The sequence below is a fragment of the Dryas octopetala genome, chromosome 9 (genome assembly GCF_963921425.1).
Source record: "Dryas octopetala chromosome 9, drDryOcto1.1, whole genome shotgun sequence".
Taxonomy (NCBI): Eukaryota; Viridiplantae; Streptophyta; class Magnoliopsida; order Rosales; family Rosaceae; genus Dryas; species Dryas octopetala.
Window position 1 is genome coordinate 2,300,450 of NC_141374.1, and position 20,041 is coordinate 2,320,490.

The 20,041-nt window shown below is 39.3% G+C and overlaps 1 long non-coding RNA gene across 1 annotated transcript; it reads right to left on the bottom strand.

Annotated features, from left to right (window-relative positions):
• Nucleotides 1–13,523: 13,523 nt before the first annotated feature.
• LOC147273150 (uncharacterized) lies at nt 13,524–19,411 on the bottom strand. The gene is made up of 3 exons (XR_015119675.1): nt 18,997–19,411; nt 18,272–18,329; nt 13,524–14,195 (listed from the first exon to the last, which is right to left on the bottom strand). It is a non-coding gene; the product is annotated as an uncharacterized LOC147273150 (long non-coding RNA).
• Nucleotides 19,412–20,041: the final 630 nt, after the last annotated feature.

Below are 20,041 nucleotides of genomic sequence, written 5' to 3' on the forward strand. Positions count from 1 at the left end.
CCGGCGGGGGATCGAAGCTAAGACTTTTCACTATGAGTGGACTTTATTTGCAAATACTTTTCTAAATTCATGATTTATTTATTTGGTTATTGAATTTGTTTGAGAGATAATAGAAGTTGAATTGGATCTTTGATTTGGAAGGTTTTCTTAAATTATGATTTTATTATTTGGTTATCATGAATCTTGAATTAGAAATATTGATTTGAGAGTTAGACATTTTCCTTATGAACATATGTGGTAAATTTCAATGATTTAAGTATCGTTTGACATGGATTTGATTTGAGTTACGAATTTTATGAAGTTAAATGAGCAGTTTTAAACCGCCATATTAGTACCCCCTTCAGCAGGTATATATTTGCTCTGCACTCGCCTAGAGATGACTCGGCGGTGTATGACCAGCACTCGCTCTGCACTTGCCTAGTTGGCGGTGTACGACCAGCATTACAATTGCTCTGCACTTGCCTAGTTGGCGGTGTACGACCAGCATTTGCTCTGCATTGCCTAGTCGGGGGTGTATGACCAGCATCATAGCAGGTATAGATTTGCTCTGCACTTGCCTAGAGATGACTCGGCAGTGTACGACCAGCAGTTTCCCGGGTACTAGTGTGGCGTGAGTTTTCAGTTGTGGAGTATTTTAAAGAATTATATTACACCAGCAAATGTTTTAAATGATAGTTTCAGTAAGGCATTGCGTATTGTTTCAGATATTTTAACAGTTTTACAGTTTGAGAGTATTAATTGTTTTTCAGAGTTTGATTTACGGTTCAAGGTGATTTAAAAATAATGGATTTGAAAGAAGAAATTTTGAAATGGTTTTAAACTGGGGGTTTTCAAAGAGTAACGTGAGGTTTTAGAGCTAAACGCGGTTTAGGAGGATTTTCTGAAACATAAAGTTTACTTTTGTTTTCATTTTATTTAAAACGTCCACTCACTGAGTTATCTCACGGATTATTTTATTTTGTCTTAAATTGTCCCCCAGGTAGTAGCTTTGGTGGAGGTCGAGCCAATAACGTCGAGGCAGTCACATCCATCTCCCTAGTCGGAACCTGTAGGCGCCATTTAATTTTTATAGAGATTCCTTGTAATAGAATAGCAGCTCTGATAACCACTCTAAAATCTTAAGTTGAATTTCTGTGAAATTGTTGGGTCTGAGACCCTATTTGGTTGTGGTAGAGGTGGTTGATGATTAGAAGTGCTTTTTAACAGGTTTTGAAATTTCTGGGTTAGTCCATTTTGAGGGGAGGTTCTGCCGAATTTTCGGTAGGATTTTCCTTGATTTTTGATTCCCGCAGGACTTCTCTGGGTTTCAGGGTGGAATCTGGGGGCGGTCCTTTCAACTTGGTATCAGAGCATTAGGTTTTAGATTCCTCAATTCTGCACTGAATGTGCATCCCCATTATTGATAAGAGTTTGGTTTTCTTATAGGTATTATGCCTCCTCGACGACGTGGCCGACCACCGGGGACCCACCATAGGGTAGCAGAAGGTGTCGATGAGACGACAGAGGGTTTCGAGCAATCTATTGATAGGCTAGCCGAGGCAGTGACTACTGCTGTTCGCACCAGGGCTTTTCCCGAGGGGGAATACAGCATTGAGCGTGCCCGTAAGCTCGGGGCCTCAAATTTTTCGGGTACTTCGGATCCCAGTGTGGCTAACGAGTGGATGATACAACTCGAGAGGATTTTTGAGGTTATGGGATGCCCCGATGACCGGAAGTTAGTCTTGGCTACTTTCTTGCTAGTGGGTGACGCTTATCATTGGTGGGATTCTGAGCGTTTAGGACTCACCGCGACGGAGATCACTTGGGACAGATTTAGGAGAGTCTTTTACGAGAAGTACTATCCGCGGGTTTATTGTGATAAGAAGAGGGCCGAATTCCTGAGGCTTAGACAGGGATCTATGTCAGTAGTAGAGTATGAGAGGAAATTTACTGAGCTTTCTAGATTTTGCCCAGCACTAGTGGCAGATGAGACAGACAGATGCTCAAGCTTTGAGGAGGGTTTGAAAGACTCCATTCGCACGGCAGTCACTGCAGCTAACCACTCCACCTTCTCTTCACTGAGAGATGCTGCCATGAGAGTTGAGAGATCTTTAGCTGAGCGGGGCAGCAGCGAAGCAAGACGTCGCCTTTATTCGAGTGCTACAATGGGGGGCCCTAGCCAGGGACCATCCAAGAGGGGCAGTTTGAGCTCCAGCTCTTTAGGGAGTGGTGGATTCAGAGGTTTAATACGTGACTTGGGTGGTAGTAGAGGATCTGGGCATAGACAGAGCTCTAGTCATTAGTCCGTGAGAAGTTCGACGAGAAGTCCATGAGAGTTCAGTGGGTCCCAGGGTAGTCGAACCCTTAGGACAAATCGTCCGCAATGTAATCTTTGTGAAAAGTATCATGATGGGGTGTGTCAGAGAGGAAGCGCGGGTTGTTTTCGCTGTGGACAAGTAGGGCATTTCATGAAGGATTGTCCGACCTTACACCAGAGATAGTGGAGTTTCAGGTTCAGCCCTTCCTCTGGGACAGACTTCTGGGGCCCAGAATCAGGGGCAAAGAACAGTACAGACTTAGGTGCTACGTCTAGTAGTGGTGCCCAGTCCAGCCATGGCAGTAGAGGTGGAGGACAACAGAGGGGCCAGCCAAGACGCCGTAAAGCCTAGGGCAGAGTTTTCGCCATGACGCAGCAGGACGCTTTGACTCCACCGGATGTCATCATGGGTACGTTATCCATCTTTGGGCATAATGCAATATTTTTTTGATAGACTCTGGGACACACACACTCTTGCGTGTCATGTATTCTCAATTTGATCGTCGATAAGAGATAAACTTTCTCGATTTGTGGGTTAGAGTGGTTTTAAAATGATTTAAAGGTTTTAAATGGATTTATTTCGTAATGGTTTTATCCCTGAAAACTTTATCTAGGGTTTGAAATTTCTACCACATTTTCAAGTTTTTATTTTTAAGGCTTACTTAATTTATTTAGGTTCGTTGTGGAGTGATTTTCTTAGTTTAAATATCCTTGGTTTTCTTGAAACAGAAGGAAATGCCAAAATTCACGCATATTTCAACTTATGGTTGTTGAAAGGAGGTTTGATTTGATGGGCGATAAAAAAAATTTTGCAACTACAATTCACTTAAATTAAAGATTTCTACTAAATTTCGAGGACGAAATTTTTTAAGGAGGAAAGGTTGTAACGACCCGACCCAAATTTTCACTAGAAATTTTAATTTTTTTATTTAACTATGTTTTTAAGAGGTTTATAAAAAGGTATTGAATTGTATTTTAAAGATTTTGAGATTTATTTGGAAAATAAAAAGGGTTTTGATTTATTTATTTTGTTTTAAATTAAGCTTGACCCAAAGTTGACTTTTAAAATAAATGAGTTTCCGATTTTGACTTTGGGTCCGTTAGATAGATTTCGACTCCACGAGTTCATAGACACGTAGCACGCATCGTTTCGAGTTACTGTCTGGAAGATACGGACATGTGAAGTGAGGGGCAATTTTGTAAATTTGTAAGTGGTTTTTTTGAAATACCCAAAAATCAGAAAAACTTTTCTGATTTTTCTCTCTCTAGAATTTTCTACACACTCTCTCTCCCCTTTTATTTCTCCCTCTCCCCGCACTTATCTATCTCGGCCTTCTCTCCCCCGCGACCACCCCTGCACACACAGTTGCCAGAGCCCCACCCCGACCGCAGCCACTACCTCTCCCAGACGTCAGCCACTTCCTCCGACGACCAAGAGCACCAGCGAGCTGTTCTTGCCGGCGCCGATTCCCCCCAGATCAGTTCCCTTTGCCAGCCGCAACCCACCCTCGCACGCACCGGTCTCAGACTAGCCCAGCTATTTCCGGCCACCACCCAACCATCCCAAGCCATCGGCGAGCCCCCATTTGCCGGCGCGGACCCCCATTGACGCCTCTGGCAGCCCAACTTCGAGCGCACAGCAACAACCCAGAGAGACCACCCAGCCCGCCGCCATTGCTCTTCGGATTCCGGCCATCCCCCATCGCCAATCAATGCTTTTTCCGGTGGGTTTTTCTTCTCTCCTACTGGGTTTCTCATTCCCTTATGTATTTGGTTGTTAAAAACTAGAAATTTGAAACTTGAAATTTGGGGGTTTAAAGCCAATTCAGGTGTGCTTTGAAATTTGGTTTTGGAGATTGTTCTTGGGCTATTATTGGGCGATTTCCACCTCTTAGGAAGGATGATTGATGTTTAGGATCAAAATTTGGAGTAATTTGGAGTAAATTGGAGTAAGTTGTAGGATTCACTATGGTGGGTGGCGATGGCGGTGGTTCCGACCACTCAGCCGTCAATTCTTTAAGATGACACGAAATCAAGAACTCACATTAAGTCGGTCGTTGTTTGGACTGTTGGGTGTTACCCAAATTGATGAAACCTCAATTTTGGGTGTTATTTGGATACTTTTGGTTACCGAAACGACTTTCGGACGAACCCCGACCGCGGTGTCCTATGCAAGAAGTTTTATTTGAGTAGAGTGGACGGATTAAAAAGTTTGGTGTGTTGTGGGTTCTGAGCCGGGAAGAATATATATACTGATTTGGGTTTATGGGCTTTAAGATGAAGTTCATTTTTACCGTTGAAAATAGGGGGTTGAACGAAATACCTAGTTTTATACACACACCTTGTAATTGGTCGTTGAAGTCGAGATTAATGATACTATTCACCGTTTATTCTATAGGTGAGACGACCGTGGGCCTAGACGATCCGGCGGGGGATCGAAGCTAAGACTTTTCACTATGAGTGGACTTTATTTGCAAATACTTTTCTAAATTCATGATTTATTTATTTGGTTATTGAATTTGTTTGAGAGATAATAGAAGTTGAATTGGATCTTTGATTTGGAAGGTTTTCTTAAATTATGATTTTATTATTTGGTTATCATGAATCTTGAATTAGAAATATTGATTTGAGAGTTAGACATTTTCCTTATGAACATATGTGGTAAATTTCAATGATTTAAGTATCGTTTGACATGGATTTGATTTGAGTTACGAATTTTATGAAGTTAAATGAGCAGTTTTAAACCGCCATATTAGTACCCCCTTCAGCAGGTATATATTTGCTCTGCACTCGCCTAGAGATGACTCGGCGGTGTATGACCAGCACTCGCTCTGCACTTGCCTAGTTGGCGGTGTACGACCAGCATTACAATTGCTCTGCACTTGCCTAGTTGGCGGTGTACGACCAGCATTACAATTGCTCTGCACTTGCCTAGTTGGCGGTGTACGACCAGCATTTGCTCTGCATTGCCTAGTCGGTGGTGTATGACCAGCATCATAGCAGGTATAGATTTGCTCTGCACTTGCCTAGAGATGACTCGGCAGTGTACGACCAGCAGTTTCCCGGGTACTAGTGTGGCGTGAGTTTTCAGTTGTGGAGTATTTTAAAGAATTATATTACACCAGCAAATGTTTTAAATGATAGTTTCAGTAAGGCATTTCGTATTGTTTCAGATATTTTAACAGTTTTACAGTTTGAGAGTATTAATTGTTTTTCAGAGTTTGATTTACGGTTCAAGGTGATTTAAAAATGGATTTGAAAGAAGAAATTTTGAAATGGTTTTAAACTGGGGGTTTTCAAAGAGTAACGTGAGGTTTTAGAGCTAAACGCGGTTTAGGAGGATTTTCTGAAACAGAAAGTTTACTTTTGTTTTCATTTTATTTAAAACGTCCACTCACTGAGTTATCTCACGGATTATTTTGTTTTGTCTTAAATTGTCCCCCAGGTAGTAGCTTTGGTGGAGGTCGAGCCAATAACGTCGAGGCAGTCACATCCATCTCCCTAGTCGGAACCTGTAGGCGCCATTTAATTTTTATAGAGATTCCTTGTAATAGAATAGCAGCTCTGATAACCACTCTAAAATCTTAAGTTGAATTTCTGTGAAATTGTTGGGTCTGAGACCCTATTTGGTTGTGGTAGAGGTGGTTGCTGATTAGAAGTGCTTTTTAACAGGTTTTGAAATTTCTGGGTTAGTCCATTTTGAGGGGAGGTTCTCCCGAATTTTCGGTAGGATTTTCCTTGATTTTGGATTCCCGCAGGACTTCTCTGGGTTTCAGGGTGGAATCTGGCGGCGGTCCTTTCAGCTCATTCGAGAGAGTTTATTTGAGGAGTTATTTCATGGATATATATTTTAAGAAATCAAATGAATTATTTCATGATCATCTAACTTGAGAAATTTATTTATGGGAAAAGAGTGATGAATTTGGAAACATGGTTTTGACTTTGAATTTTTGAGAAGTTATGAAAACCGTAGAGCATGATTTTAGAAATTATTTTCATTGGAATTGAGTAGTCTCAAGGTTTAACGAATCTAATGTGTTGAGGTTATTTCATAGTTTTAGAGAGAGTCATGCACTTAATTGAAATAGGATTTACATGTGCATTTGTGGAACTTTAAATGATAATTTTAACCTACGACATATTTTGAAATCCTATTTTATGCATGGATTTGCTAATTAATATATTATTGAAAAATTATTAGATTTTAGATTTAATAAGCTCTCTAAGAATAAGAAGGGAGGTTTATGAAATGATTTTTTGAGAATATTTATGAAATGTGATTCGATCATGGTTAGCTTTTTCTTACTTATTTATAAACTATGGTTTATTGAGCATGGAAAGAGGTTTCAAATCGCTATATTAGTACCCTCCCCCTTAGCAGATACACATTGGCACTGTACTTACCTAAAGATTACTCGACGGTGTTTAACAGTGATACAATTAGGTCTTTTGGACCCATCCGGGCACACATAGAGGCTTTGGGTCGTGTGTTATAATGCCTAGCTCTTTGGGGGGCAGCATTGCGTGCATGTATGACAATTGTTCGCCCTGCGGTACAATGCCGTATTCCAAACAGGTGCATGGCCAGCTTATCCCCGCCCTGCTTGTGCGATGAGCTCCACATAGGTGTATGTCCATTTTTTCCTTGGGTGCTAGTGTGGTGTGGTTTACATGGTTGTATGAAATTCATTCATGATTTTCAGCATATTGAGCACATGTGATTTTTCATAAACATGGTCAATTTTTTAAGCTTGAGCTAGCATATCTTGATGGTTTATACTTTCCAGCATAGTCTATTCAAAAAATTCTATTTTAACAATTGAGCTTTCAGTTAGCAATAACAATTAGATTTAACTATTGTCAGTAAATGCTTTTCACATGAGTATTTTGAAATTTCAAGACTTATAGTTATCTGATTTACTAGCTAGATTGATACTTTGATTTATTCAAATAATATCCTATAGCATGTTTTGAATATTTTAGGAATATTCCATGTTCTCATGCATTTCTCATATCTTGAACATATTAGCGGTTTAAAGAGATTTCATATTGGATTGCGAAATGAGTTTTAAAATTGGGAGTTTTAAAGAAAATGAGCTCAAAGGGAAGGAGTTGTTTTAGTAAGGAAAAGGGTTTCAAGTTAATATATGTTTTAAATTTTTATTTTTTGTCTATTCACTGAGAATTTTCTCACATTTTGTTTTTAACGCTTCCTCTCATGTATTAGAGATCGTCGAGGTCGAATCGCACTACATCGAGGCATTTATAGTTTTCATCTCTATCTTATTGGTATTGTGGGATCAAAATTCTTCTAATATTTATTACAAGGACTAATGATTGTAAATTCTTATTAGTTATGCTTTGATTAGACTAAGTACTACTCGGTGTGGGGCTAAGACCCATATTGGATTGTGGTTGGGGTTAGTTGTGAAACTAGAAGTGTTACTTGATTTTCTTATAGGTGGGAATAGTCAAATAATTAGAAAAGGTGTTGCCGAAATTTTCGATAGAACTCTTCATTTGGATTGACTTTCCTTGAACAATTGATAGGGTAAATGGGGTCATCGGTGTGACACTCCAAACCCCCAGGCTGGAAGATTCGGTACGACACAGCGCCACACTGACCATTCAACCCTAGATGGAATTACGAAGCTCAGAAACTCTCATCTAGAACCGAACAATTAACGTAAGGTTGAGTTTAAAAAAAAATAACGGGTTAGATAAAATATAAATTACATAGTGGAATAAATATATCAAATAATTTGATTTCAAACCAACCCCAAGATTACATAACTGATCTAGTGATAGTTAATACTATTTCTCAAATGCGAGTTCCTATCTCTGTTTACTAGGGCACTCTAGCTATGGTAGATGTCTTTTGCAGCTGATATCATAGTTGTACCAACTGTGTATCGACCATCTAATTTACTATTATTTATGATTTTTTATGCATGTTTACCATATACTGCTGCAGCTGAGGTGTTAAATCGATTTTGTGGAAATGTTTTGGGATTTTGAAAATCAATTTTTCACAGAGAAGTGTTTTTAAAAATTTTCAAACCTAGCAAGGTCCCCTGAGGGAAGCTATGATCGTATGAGATGCTTACCCTATACTTTCTTTGTTTTATTTTGTATATTGTCTATTGCTTATGCAGATTTTCCTCTTGGAGGAGATCTTGACTGAGGGGTGCACAGCTTGGATTCTCTTGTTGGGTGTCTCAAGGTCTCTGTTTTCATGTCTTTATTGTAGCGGTTTTTGCTTTTCTATGTGTGTTTTACATCGGGAACCCATTTTGGAATAATGATATTTTGTTTTAATCATTTTGTAAACTTTTGTGGGCTTTATTTATACTTGGTAATTCCTTTTCTGGGATGTTGATTTAACTTTTCCACCCTAGCGGGTTGGTATTTTATATTTATGTATTTATTTTTATCTTATTATTTCCTTAAAGATTCTGTTGTGTAATGAGTACTCTGATAAAACCTGATGGTTTTAAATAAAAAGGCTCAACCTTTCCTAGGCGTGTTGGGGAATTAACTTCGGTTGTTTGGTATTAATCTCTCGGGATACTCAGGGAAGGTGCCTCTATCCCATATCCAGGATTCGGGGTGTGACAGTACTTGTTCTTAACAAAACACGAACCATCAAATCATCACAATCAAGAATACGTATCATGGCCGATACACTTTGGCCAATCACCACCCTACCTGGGTAAATCATACATACTGAACTCTGATTGTACAACCTGGGCTAACTACCATGCACACATTCTCCGATTGTACAATATGGGCTACCTACCACATACAACTGTCGAGTGTACATCTGGAGCTCAATGCCACATACAATCATTCTTGGTACCACGTGTAACGACCCGACCCAAATTTCACTAGAAATTTAAATTTTTATTTAGCTATGGTTTTTTTAAGAGGTTTTTAAAGAATGTTGAATTGTATTTTAAAGATTTGAGATTTATTTGGAAAATAAAAAGGGTTTGGATTTAAAAGTTTTTTTTTATTATTTTTGTTTTAATTTGGGGCTTGACCCAAAGTTGACTTTTAAAATAAATGGGCTTTCGATTTTAACTTTGGGTTTGTTGGATAGGTTTCGAGCCCACGAGTTCATAGACACGTAGCACGCATCATTTCGAGTTACGGTTAGAGAGATATAGGCGTTTGAAGCGAGGGGCAATTTTGTAAAATTGACAAATTGGGTTTTAAAAATTTCAAAATCAGATTTTTTTAAGGATCTCTCTCTCTCTCTAGAACATTCTCTCTCCCCTTTTTATTTCTCTCTCCCCGACTCTCTCCCTCGGCCTTCTCTTCTCTCTGCGCACGTCCAGCTCCGGTGAGAACTCACCATCGCCGGCCAACCCACGACGGCCGAAGGCCACTGACGTGACCCTTAGCCGCCGGCCATCCTCCCTCGCGTCTCCCTTGCACCGGCGAGCCCTTCCACGCGCAGGAACAGTCGAGAGAAAACATGGCTCACTGCCGGCGATCTCATTTTTCCGGCGACAACGGGACACCGGACCCACTGGGTCTTGATCCTCTCGCCATGGCGAGTTCAGTCAGGGTGCTCCCATGCTCCGGTGATGCCCCATGACGGAGCAATGAGCCCGAGAAGCCCGACGCAGCCGCCGGCTTCCGCCGTCGATTCCGGCGTTTTCGGCGAGATTTGGCCATTGACTCAGTTACGAAAATTGACCCTCTAGGTACGGGCTATCTTTCCCCTAAGGTGTGTCTTCCAAATTTTGAGAAATTGAAAATTTTGATTTTAGGGTGTTTGTTATATTTCGAATTTCTTGAAATTGGACTTGAATTTGAATTGTTTTTGTGCAATTGAAGGTTTTATTATGCAATTAGAATTAATTGGAGTTGAATTTGGGTATTCCTAGTTTTGTGCCGCATGCTGCCACCGTTGGCCCCGCCCCTCGTGGCGGCGGGTTGGATGGTTTCTCGTATTTTTTCCATTTCCTTAGGGTTCTAGTAGCTTAATTCTAGGTTCGGTGACTATCTGGGATTATTTTTGTGTGTTGTTTATGGCCGGGCAGCCACCGTGTATGGTGGTTGGCCGCTCGTTTCGGTTGTTTAACAGCTAGTTAAAGAATATAGTGTATATTGTTGGTTGTCTGGTCTTAACAGGTACATGGGCTCGGGAAATCTCATTCCCGATGCCGTTATGCTGCCGGATTTGGTATCCGAGCAATGGCACCGGGAAGGGTACTTCGCTCTTTTACGTAGTTAAATTGTGAGTGAAACGTATCGGACTTTTAATGTAGAGTACCGTTAAATAATTGTCGGTTTTGTGTGATTTGATGCTTTATGTTAGAGGAAGCTAAGTATAGGATTTAGACCATGGGAAGGAATTGACGAGGATTGAGACTAAAGAATTAAGCGAGGATTAAGCAATTATTATACAATAGACTGTGAGTAGGAATGACAAACAAGTAAGGGGTCATGAGTAAGAATCAATTTCGGAAAGGTTTCGGTATAGTTCGGAGCAGACAGTGAGTGGACTTGGTTTCTTGAACGTTTTTATTTATTTCATGGATTTGTTCATATTTTATATCTTGAGTAATTGATTTATGAGTAGTGAGTTAGATTTTGTTTTCTTTGAAATGATTTTTTTATGAACTTTGAGATTTAAGTCATGATTATTATAATGAGTTTTATCCAAATATGATGATTTGTGAGTTTGATCTTGATTTTAAATTGATTATGGTTTTATGTGGTTATTTGCCTAATTAATCATTTGAAAATCAAATATGAGATTTTATCTAGTTTCTTGTTTTATATATATACGCACGGATTATTGCATATTTTTATTTATGGTCAAACGTTTTGATTTGGTTTTATGTATTGGAACGTAATTTATTGAGTACTATTTTACTAGTTGTGTTTATATATTTTGGTTTGAGGATTAAAAGTTATGAGAATGCTATAAAGTTATTTTCTATTGGTGGAAAAAGAGATTTTGTTTGGTTATGAGAAATAGTTTTAAAACCACCTTTTCAGTACCCTCCAGGTTATCAGATAAATAGGTCTTTGGGACCCATCACGGCACACATATAGGCTTTGGGCCGTGTGTCGGGATGCTTCGCCCTTTGGGGGCCGCTCTGCGTGCATGTAAGACAGAAATTATGGCTCTGCATGCGTATGACAGATCCTCGGCTCTGCGCATGTAAGACAGAAATTTTGGCTCTGCATGCGTATGACAGATTCTCGGCTCTGCGCATGTATGACAGAATATATGGCTCTGCATGCGTATGACAGATTCTCGGCTCTGCGCATGTATGACAGATTCTCCGGGTAACTGACTGGTGTGTGTTTTCAATTGTTAACTGTTTTAAGTGATGAGTTTATAACAGCAAAGGTTTTTAAGTAAGACGGTTTCAGTTGAACAGTTTTATTGATTTTCAATATATTGAGAATGTTTGAGAAGAAGGTTTTCAGCTCAAGTTATTTATTTATACTGACAGTATCGATTTCAGTTTGAGAACTTGGATTTTCAAAGTTTGATTTTCAGCTTCGAATTTTATTATTTTACTGGGAAATGGTTTTAAAAACTGGGGGATTTCAAAGGACATCGTAAGGTTTTAAAGTTAAACATGTGTAAAAGGGTTTTTCTGAAAAGATATTTAATCTTTGATTTTCATTTCCATTTAACTGTCCACTCACTGAGAGTTTTTCTTACATTTTGTTTTTGATGTCCTCCAGGTAGTAGCGATCACCGAGGTCGGACCGTACCACGTCGAGGCATTCAAGTTCTCGTCTCCAGCTTATAGGTATATTAGGATTTAAGGTTTGCCTTGAAATAAATAAAATGAGATATAATTGTATAGTGGATTAGATATGCTCTGATTGGAGTTGTATTACTTGTGGTGGGCTTGAGATCTTATTTTTGGTTGTGGTAGAGGTGGTTGCGGTTTGGAAGTGCTTTTTAACAGGTTTTGGAATTTCTGGGTTAGTCCATTTTCAGGGGAAGTTCTGCCGAATTTTCGGTAGAATTTTTCCTTGTATTTGGATTCCCGCAGGACCTCTCCGGGTTTCAGGGTGGAATCCGGGGGCGGTCCTGTCACCACGACTTACCCGGTTTAATACCTTGTATTCTGCTCACTTGGCCCACCAAGTTATATCCTCAAATTACAACAATCTCAACAAATCAATCCGGTAAATTAAATGCCTAATCACAACTATTAACCTCAATAATTCGTATTACAAAACAGATACTGAATAGCATTCTAGAACAATCTCGTTAAGTTCTCATGCTCAAAATATTCCTCAAATCATAATAGCATTCTAGGAAAACCCAATTAATCGTTATGCTCCAAAATCATGATTAAATTAAACTCGAGATTCCAGTGCTATAATTTTACCAAATTCTATTACACAAGCAAAAAATTGATAAACAAAACCAAAGAAAACAACACAACCATTTACCCACAATAACAACAAGATCACCAAGACAGGGAATCACCCACTTGGATTCCATATATCTTATACGTATACCACATGTCACACCATTAACCCCGGGTATGCAACAGATGCACCCACCTTGAATATCTCAAGATTAATGCCACTAATCAAGCATTAATCCCCCAAGACACCCAATGCGAGTTGAACATTTTGAATTAAATGGACCGGGTTGGATTAGAACTAATAAATAACGGAAAACATGTGAAGTAAAAAATAAAACTTCTTTATAAAACGAACCCCAAGTTTACGGTAGTTTATTGCAATCTTGAAGAATTAAATAAATTAAAAATACATAGCAAGCATAGAATAAATGTTTCAAAGCTACGCAAACGTTAAATCAAAGTAAATAACTCAAAACAATCTTCAATCAGTAGAGAAAAAATCAACAAAATATACTCGACACGAGATATCAATTAAATAACAACACCAATTGATTCCATAAAGTTGACAAGTCTCAAGATGCTGCTCTGCTCGACCATCGTCTAAGTTCATCTCTTTACCATGCTCATACTTATAAAAACATCCAATAAACAAAGAACACAAAAACAAAGTAGGGGGTAAGCATTTCATACGATTATAGCTTCCCTTCAAGGGACCTTAGTTAGTTTGAAAACCACATAAACCTTTTCAGTGGAAATCATTTTCTGACGGATCCTCAAATCATCAAATAAGTTCTTCAAACCTTTCCTTTGAAATTCTTTCAAAACATTTATGACGGTTGTACAACAATATGGTAAACATGCATAAAAATTCATAAATAACAATAAATCAGATAGTCGATACACATTAGGTACAACTATGATGTCGCCTGCAAAAGATAGCTACTATAGCGACAGTGCCCTGGTAATTAGAGATATGAACTTGCAATTGAGAAACTGTATCAACTACCACCGGATCAGTTATGAGCTCTGGCTTCGCACAAGCACACATCACAAGTGATAACATGGCTAAGCACCCCATAATATAAGTGATCAATTTTTCTAAAAGGTTTAAGGATTTGAACCCAAGGTCATCGACAAGGCTACCCGAACTCTCAGACCAATAAACAATAATAGCATGTTATAATGTCAGGACCGCCCCCGGATTCCACCCTGAAACCCGGAAGAATCCTGCGGGATCTAAATTCAAGGAAAATCCTACCGAAAATTCGGCAGAACCTCCCCTGAAAATGGACTAACCCAGAAATTTCAAACCTGTTAAAAAGCACTTCTAAACAACAACCACCTCTACCCCAACCAAAATAGGGTCTCAGATCCAGCAATTTCACAGAAATCCAACTTAAAATTGTTGAATGGTTATCAGAGCTCCTATTCTAATTACAAGGAAATTTTTACAATAATAAAATGTCGCCTACAAGGTCCGACTAGGGAGATGGACGCAAATGCCTCGACGTTATTGGCTCGACCTCCACCAAAGCTACTACCTGGGGGGACAATTTAAGACAAAACAAAACAAACAGTGAGACAAACTCAGTGAGTGGACAGTTTAATGAAAACGAAAATAAAAGTAAACTTCTTATTTCAGAAAATCCTTCAAAACCACATTTAGCATTAAGACCTCACGTCACTCTCTGAAATCCCCCAGTTTTAAAACGCTTTCAGAAACTCGCTCAAAATTTGTTTTCATAACCAAATAGAAAATAAACTATTTATCAAATAGAATTCAAATATTTAAAGTTCTGAATAGTTTTATAATTTTAAAATAAATTATCACCATAAAACCGTATAATACATATACAACACACCAGGTCAGTTACCCGGAGAATCTGTCATACATGCGCAGAGCCGAGAATCTGTCATACGCATGCAGAGCCATAAATTCTGTCGTACGTGCACGCAGAGCCAACCCCCAAAGGGTCAAGCATCACGACACACGGCCCAAAGGCTATGTGTGTGCCACAATGGGTCCCAAAGACCTATCTAAATCTGATAACCTAGAAGGGTACTGAAGTGGGTGGTTTGAAAATCAATAACTCATAAACACATAAGCCAAATCTCAAATCCTTTCATTTTTCTTCCAAAACTCTTCTTAACAAAACCAAACTCATCAAAATCATTTCCTTAAATTGTAATATCCCATAACAAAAATAAATAGACATTGAGACGAAGAATACAGAATATAAACGATCTTTCCATAACCAAGTTGAAATTAAATACGCCATTCCAAACATAATACGTAATTTTAATATAAATTCATATATGAAAGCATGCTAAAATATTTCTTGATCGTGAAATTTATGAAATCCAAGATAAGTGTATTTAGTTAATATTAATGATTATTTGATAGACATTTAAAATTTAAAACTCAAAATAAATTCAAGTTAAGCCAAAGAAATTGAAACCATAAAACGCCCCACAACCTTGAGCCCATGAAAATACTGAACATCGATCTGTTAAATCTGTTTTCTCTTACTTTTGAGCCATACACAACAACATAAGTAAATATAATTCTGTCAAAAACATTTTAACAAACCACTGAGTAAGAACAATTTAATAAATCTCTCTTCTTTCAAAACCATTTTTACATCCCCTCAACCGTAAATCAAACTCTGAACTGAATTTATCCTTGAAATCTGATATTTCAACTTAAGGTTTTTGAAAGGAGGTTTGATTTGATGGGCGATAAGAAGTTTGCAATTACAGTTCACTTAAATTAAAGCTTTCTACTAAATTTTGAGGACGAAATTTTTGTAAGGGGGGAAGATTGTAACAACCCGACCCAAATTTTCACTAGAAATTTAAATTTTTATTTAACTATGTTTTTAAGAGGTTTATAAAAGATGTTGGATTGTATTTTAAAGATTTTGAGATTTATTTGGAAAATAAAAAGAGTTTTGATTTAAAGTTTTGATTTATTTATTTTTGTTTTAATTTAAGCATGACCAAAAGTTGACTTTTAAAATGAATGGGTTTTCGATTTTGACTTTGGGTCCGTTAGATAGGTTTCGATCCCACGATTTCATAGACACGTAGCACGCTTCGATCTGAGTTACGGTTTGAAAGATATAGGCGTTTAAAGTGAGGGGCAATGTTGTAAATTTATAAAAGTGGGTTTTAAAAAAATCAGATTTCCTCTCTCTCTCTAGATTTTTCCACAACTTTCTCTCTCTTTCTCTAGAACTTTCTCTCTCCCTTTTTATTTCTTTCTCTCTCCCGCGCTCCCTCACTTCTCCCTCTCTCTCCCCGAGCTCACTCACCTCCCCCTCTCTTCTCTCACTGGCGCGGCCAGCTCCGGCCTACTTCCCGGCGACCAGAGGCCGGCGACGAGTCCCTCTCATCGTCACCGACTCCACAGACCACCCCCCCCCCGAGCTCATTCTCTCTTCCTCTCCCCGACCCTCTTCTCTCTCCTCTGCGCGCGACTCCAGCAGGCCATACCGCTTTCCCGACTAGCTTCTCGGCGACCCAAGGCCACCGGCCAACGTCCCAGGCACCGACCCATTCCCCCGGCGCCGGCCATCATCCCTGACGCCTCCTCCAGCCAGTTCAAACCCACGCGTACAGTAACGACGCCAGAGACACCTTCTGTCTCGCCGGATTCTAGCCAAGCTACAGTGCCATCCACTTCGAAATTAGGTGGGTTTCTTTTCCTTCTCAGTGGGCTTTCACCCTCTTATGGTTTAGTTGTTCAATTTTGAGAATTTGCTGAAGATGGAATATGGGGGTTTAGGGTCATTTCGGAATTTCTGTGGGTTTCGGATTGGGGGGCTATGGTGATGTTGTTTTGGATAAATTTTGTCTCCAGGAAACCCAATGTCTGTGTAGGATTGAAAATTGGAGGAATTGGGAGAAATTTGTGAAATCTAGTTTAGGTGCCGCCACTTTGAGCGGCGACAGTGGGGGTTCTGACTACCCAGCCGCCACGTAAATTATTTAGCGCTATTTTGAGTACCAAAACTGAGTTCGTAAGTGTTTTGTGTAGATGGGTGCGACTTGAGGAACGAAAGTTTCAACTTGGCGCGTGAGCGGACACTTTGCAGGCGACACGGCTGTGGCTCGTGACGATCCGGCCGAGGATCGAAGCTAGGGCTATTTTCTGTGAGTTGACTAACTTTTAATCTTTCTGAAATATTTTATATGTTGATGATTAAATTCCATTACTTAGCTATATTGAGTTTGAATTTAAGCTAAAGGATTTTAAGTTAAAATTTGGTTTTTTTTTTAATTCTTCTTTCCTAAATTTAAAATTTGATATTTATGGTTTTTGCATTTCAAAGTTTCATGGATTTATGAATTTAGATATTTTGAGTTGAACAAATGTATATTTGATGAGTTTGGTTTTGTTAAGAAGAGTTTTGGAAGAAAAATGAAAGGATTGAGATTTGAATTATATGTTTGTGAGTTATCGGTTTTCAAACCACCTTTGCAGTACCCTCCAGGTTATCAGATTTAATAGGTCTTTGGGACCCATCACGGCACACACATAGGCTTTGGGCCGTGTGTCGGGATGCTTCGCCCTTTGGGGGCCGCTCTGCGTGCACGTACGACAGATTATTTGTGGCTCTGCATGCGTATGACAGATTCTCGGCTCTGCGCATGTATGACAGATTATTTGTGGCTCTGCATGCGTATGACAGATTCTCGACTCTGCGCATGTATGACAGATTATTTATGGCTCTGCATGCGTATGACAGATCCTCGGCTTTGCGCATGTATGACAGATTCTATGGGTAACTGACTGGTGTGTGTTTTCAACTGTTAAGTATTTTAAGTAATGAGTTTATGGCAGCAAAAGGTTTTTTTTAAGTATGACGGTTTCAGTTGAGCAGTTTTATAAATTTTTCAGTATGTTGAGAGTGGTTTGAGAAAGAAGTTTTCAGTTTAAATTATTTTATTATAAATGTATTATACAGTTTTATTTCGATATTTTATTTTAAATTTATAAACTACTTAGAATTTATAATGTTTGAAGTTTTACTTGATAAAGAGTTGGTGCTTTGGTTTAGTTTTACAATACTCTTAAGTCTGAAAATGATTTTAAAACTGGGGGTGTTCAAAGAGCGACGTGAGGTTTTAGAGTTAAAAATATTTAGACTTGATTTCATCTCCATTTAACTGTCCACTCACTGAGCCTATCTCACCGTTTCTTGTTTTGTCTTAAATTGTCCCCCCAAGTAGTAGCGTTGGTGGAGGTCGAGCCAAACGCGTCGAGGCATAGCATCCATTTTTCATTCCTGGTCCCTGTAGGCGCTATGTTTATTTTTGTGAAAACTTATTGTAAATGATCAGTGGCTCTGATAACAACTCCTAAGGTTTAAGTGAGTCCGAGACCCTTTATTTGCTTGTGGTAGAGGTGGCTGAAAGACTTAGAAGTGCTTTTTAACAGGTTTAGAAGTTTCTGGGTTAGTCCATTTTCAGGGGAGGTTCTGCCGAATTTTCGGTAGGATTTTCCTTGAATTTGGATTCCCGCAGGACCTCTCCGGGTTTCAGGGTGGAATCTGGGGGCGGTCCTGTCAAACCACATAAAAACATAAATTATTAAAATTTAAGGTCCACTCACAGTGAGAAAATCTAACTTCGATCTTCCGCCGGATCGTCACGAACCCCGGTCGTCTCGCCTATATCAAATGATAAGAATATGAAATTAGTCTCAATTTACGTAAATTTAAAGTGTGTGCGTGTAAACAAGCCTACTCGTCACGCTTGACATCTAGTTCAACCCAAAGATTACTTACTCAAATTTACCCAACAAACACTTCCTCCTTCCTCGAAAACTCCTCGGCTTAACCCACCCTCAACCACAACACCAAAACATATCCTAAACTAAAGAAAATCAGCGGGAGGTCTTACCTTGATCGGAAAATTCTTCCTAAGATGAATTTTTGTATCGGCAAGGTCACCAATTTATGTCCAATACTTCTCAGCTTCTCCAACAACTTTGGACCTAGCCAAAACAACAACCTACTTAGAAATCGCTCTAGGAGCAAATCCTAATTTCACGTTATGACAGCGGTGAACAAGACTACCACTAGTGCCGCCCAAAGTGGCCATTTTCAAGGTCAAAATAGCCAAATAAGGATGACTTTAACAAGGCCCAATTAATTTCTCAGTCCTAAGCATAAATTGAAATTTCTAGAAATCAAATTGTCCCAAAATAACGACAATATTTCGCTTCCAATCGAAAATCCAACTTAAAACCCGAAATGGCCCTAAAACTCCAATTTTTAATTCTCTACAATTACTCAAAATAAACACCCAAAATACTGTAAAATTGGCAGCCCATACCTTAATGAGAAAAACCCATTTAAATCCTCGAAAATTGGTGGTGAAAATTGGCCGAAAATTGGAGGATGAGGCCGGCGATTTTTGAGGTGGTTCTTGAGTTGTTTCCGACCTATGGGAGCTGCTCGGTGCAGGAGGAGGGCCGGGCTAAGCTGGTCGGCCAAAGGAAGGGTCGCCGGAGGTCTCAGGTGGCCGGAATGGCAGGCGGCGTGAACGGAAATGGTGACTGGGTGCAGAGGTTGGGTGCGCACAGAGGAAAAAAGAGAGAGAGAGACTAGGCTCGGGGACGCTGGTCGGCACTGGGGGGTGTTCGCCGGAGCCAGAGGTTGGCAAGGGGTGGCCGGTGATGGTGGCTGGTGGTGGCTGGTGATGCGCGCAGGGGAAGGTGCGGGTGAAGGAAGAAGATGAAGAGAGAGAGAGAGAGAGAAAGAGAGAGAGAAAAAGAGAATGAGGAGAGAGAGAGAGAGAGAGAGAGAGAGAGAGATGGCTGATTTAAATGGTGGTATTTGGGCTTTGAAATTACCCAATTGCCCCTTTCTAGAAAATTCTCCACCTTTCCTACTAAAATTCTCAAATTGAACACTGTTTTTTTTTTTTTTTACGCGTTTGGAAACTCGAGTTCTAATTAACCGTCTCGAACTTAAAGGCTACAAACTTGAATTAAAACACCCCTCTAAATGTTAGAATTTCCTTCCAAAAATTTTAATAACGCCCGCCCAAAAGATTAATTTTTATTAAAGAAATAAGACTTGGGTTCGGGTCGTTACATATAATAATTTAAAAACACAAACACACACCAGAATCCATAGTTAGTAATGTAGGATATATCCCCCTACCTGGAATCCAATGATCTTCACGTATTCTCTTACAAAGCCTATGCATCTCTATCTGTCTTGAATCCATCGTATTCTTGTCACGTTACAAAGAAATCTTTCGATAACTGGTGTTCCTAGTGTCCGACAATACGATAACTTAGTCAAAAGTTATTCAACACAATCTCGTTATGACCCATCCTTTTAGGTCATACGTCCCTAAAGACTCTAGTCCT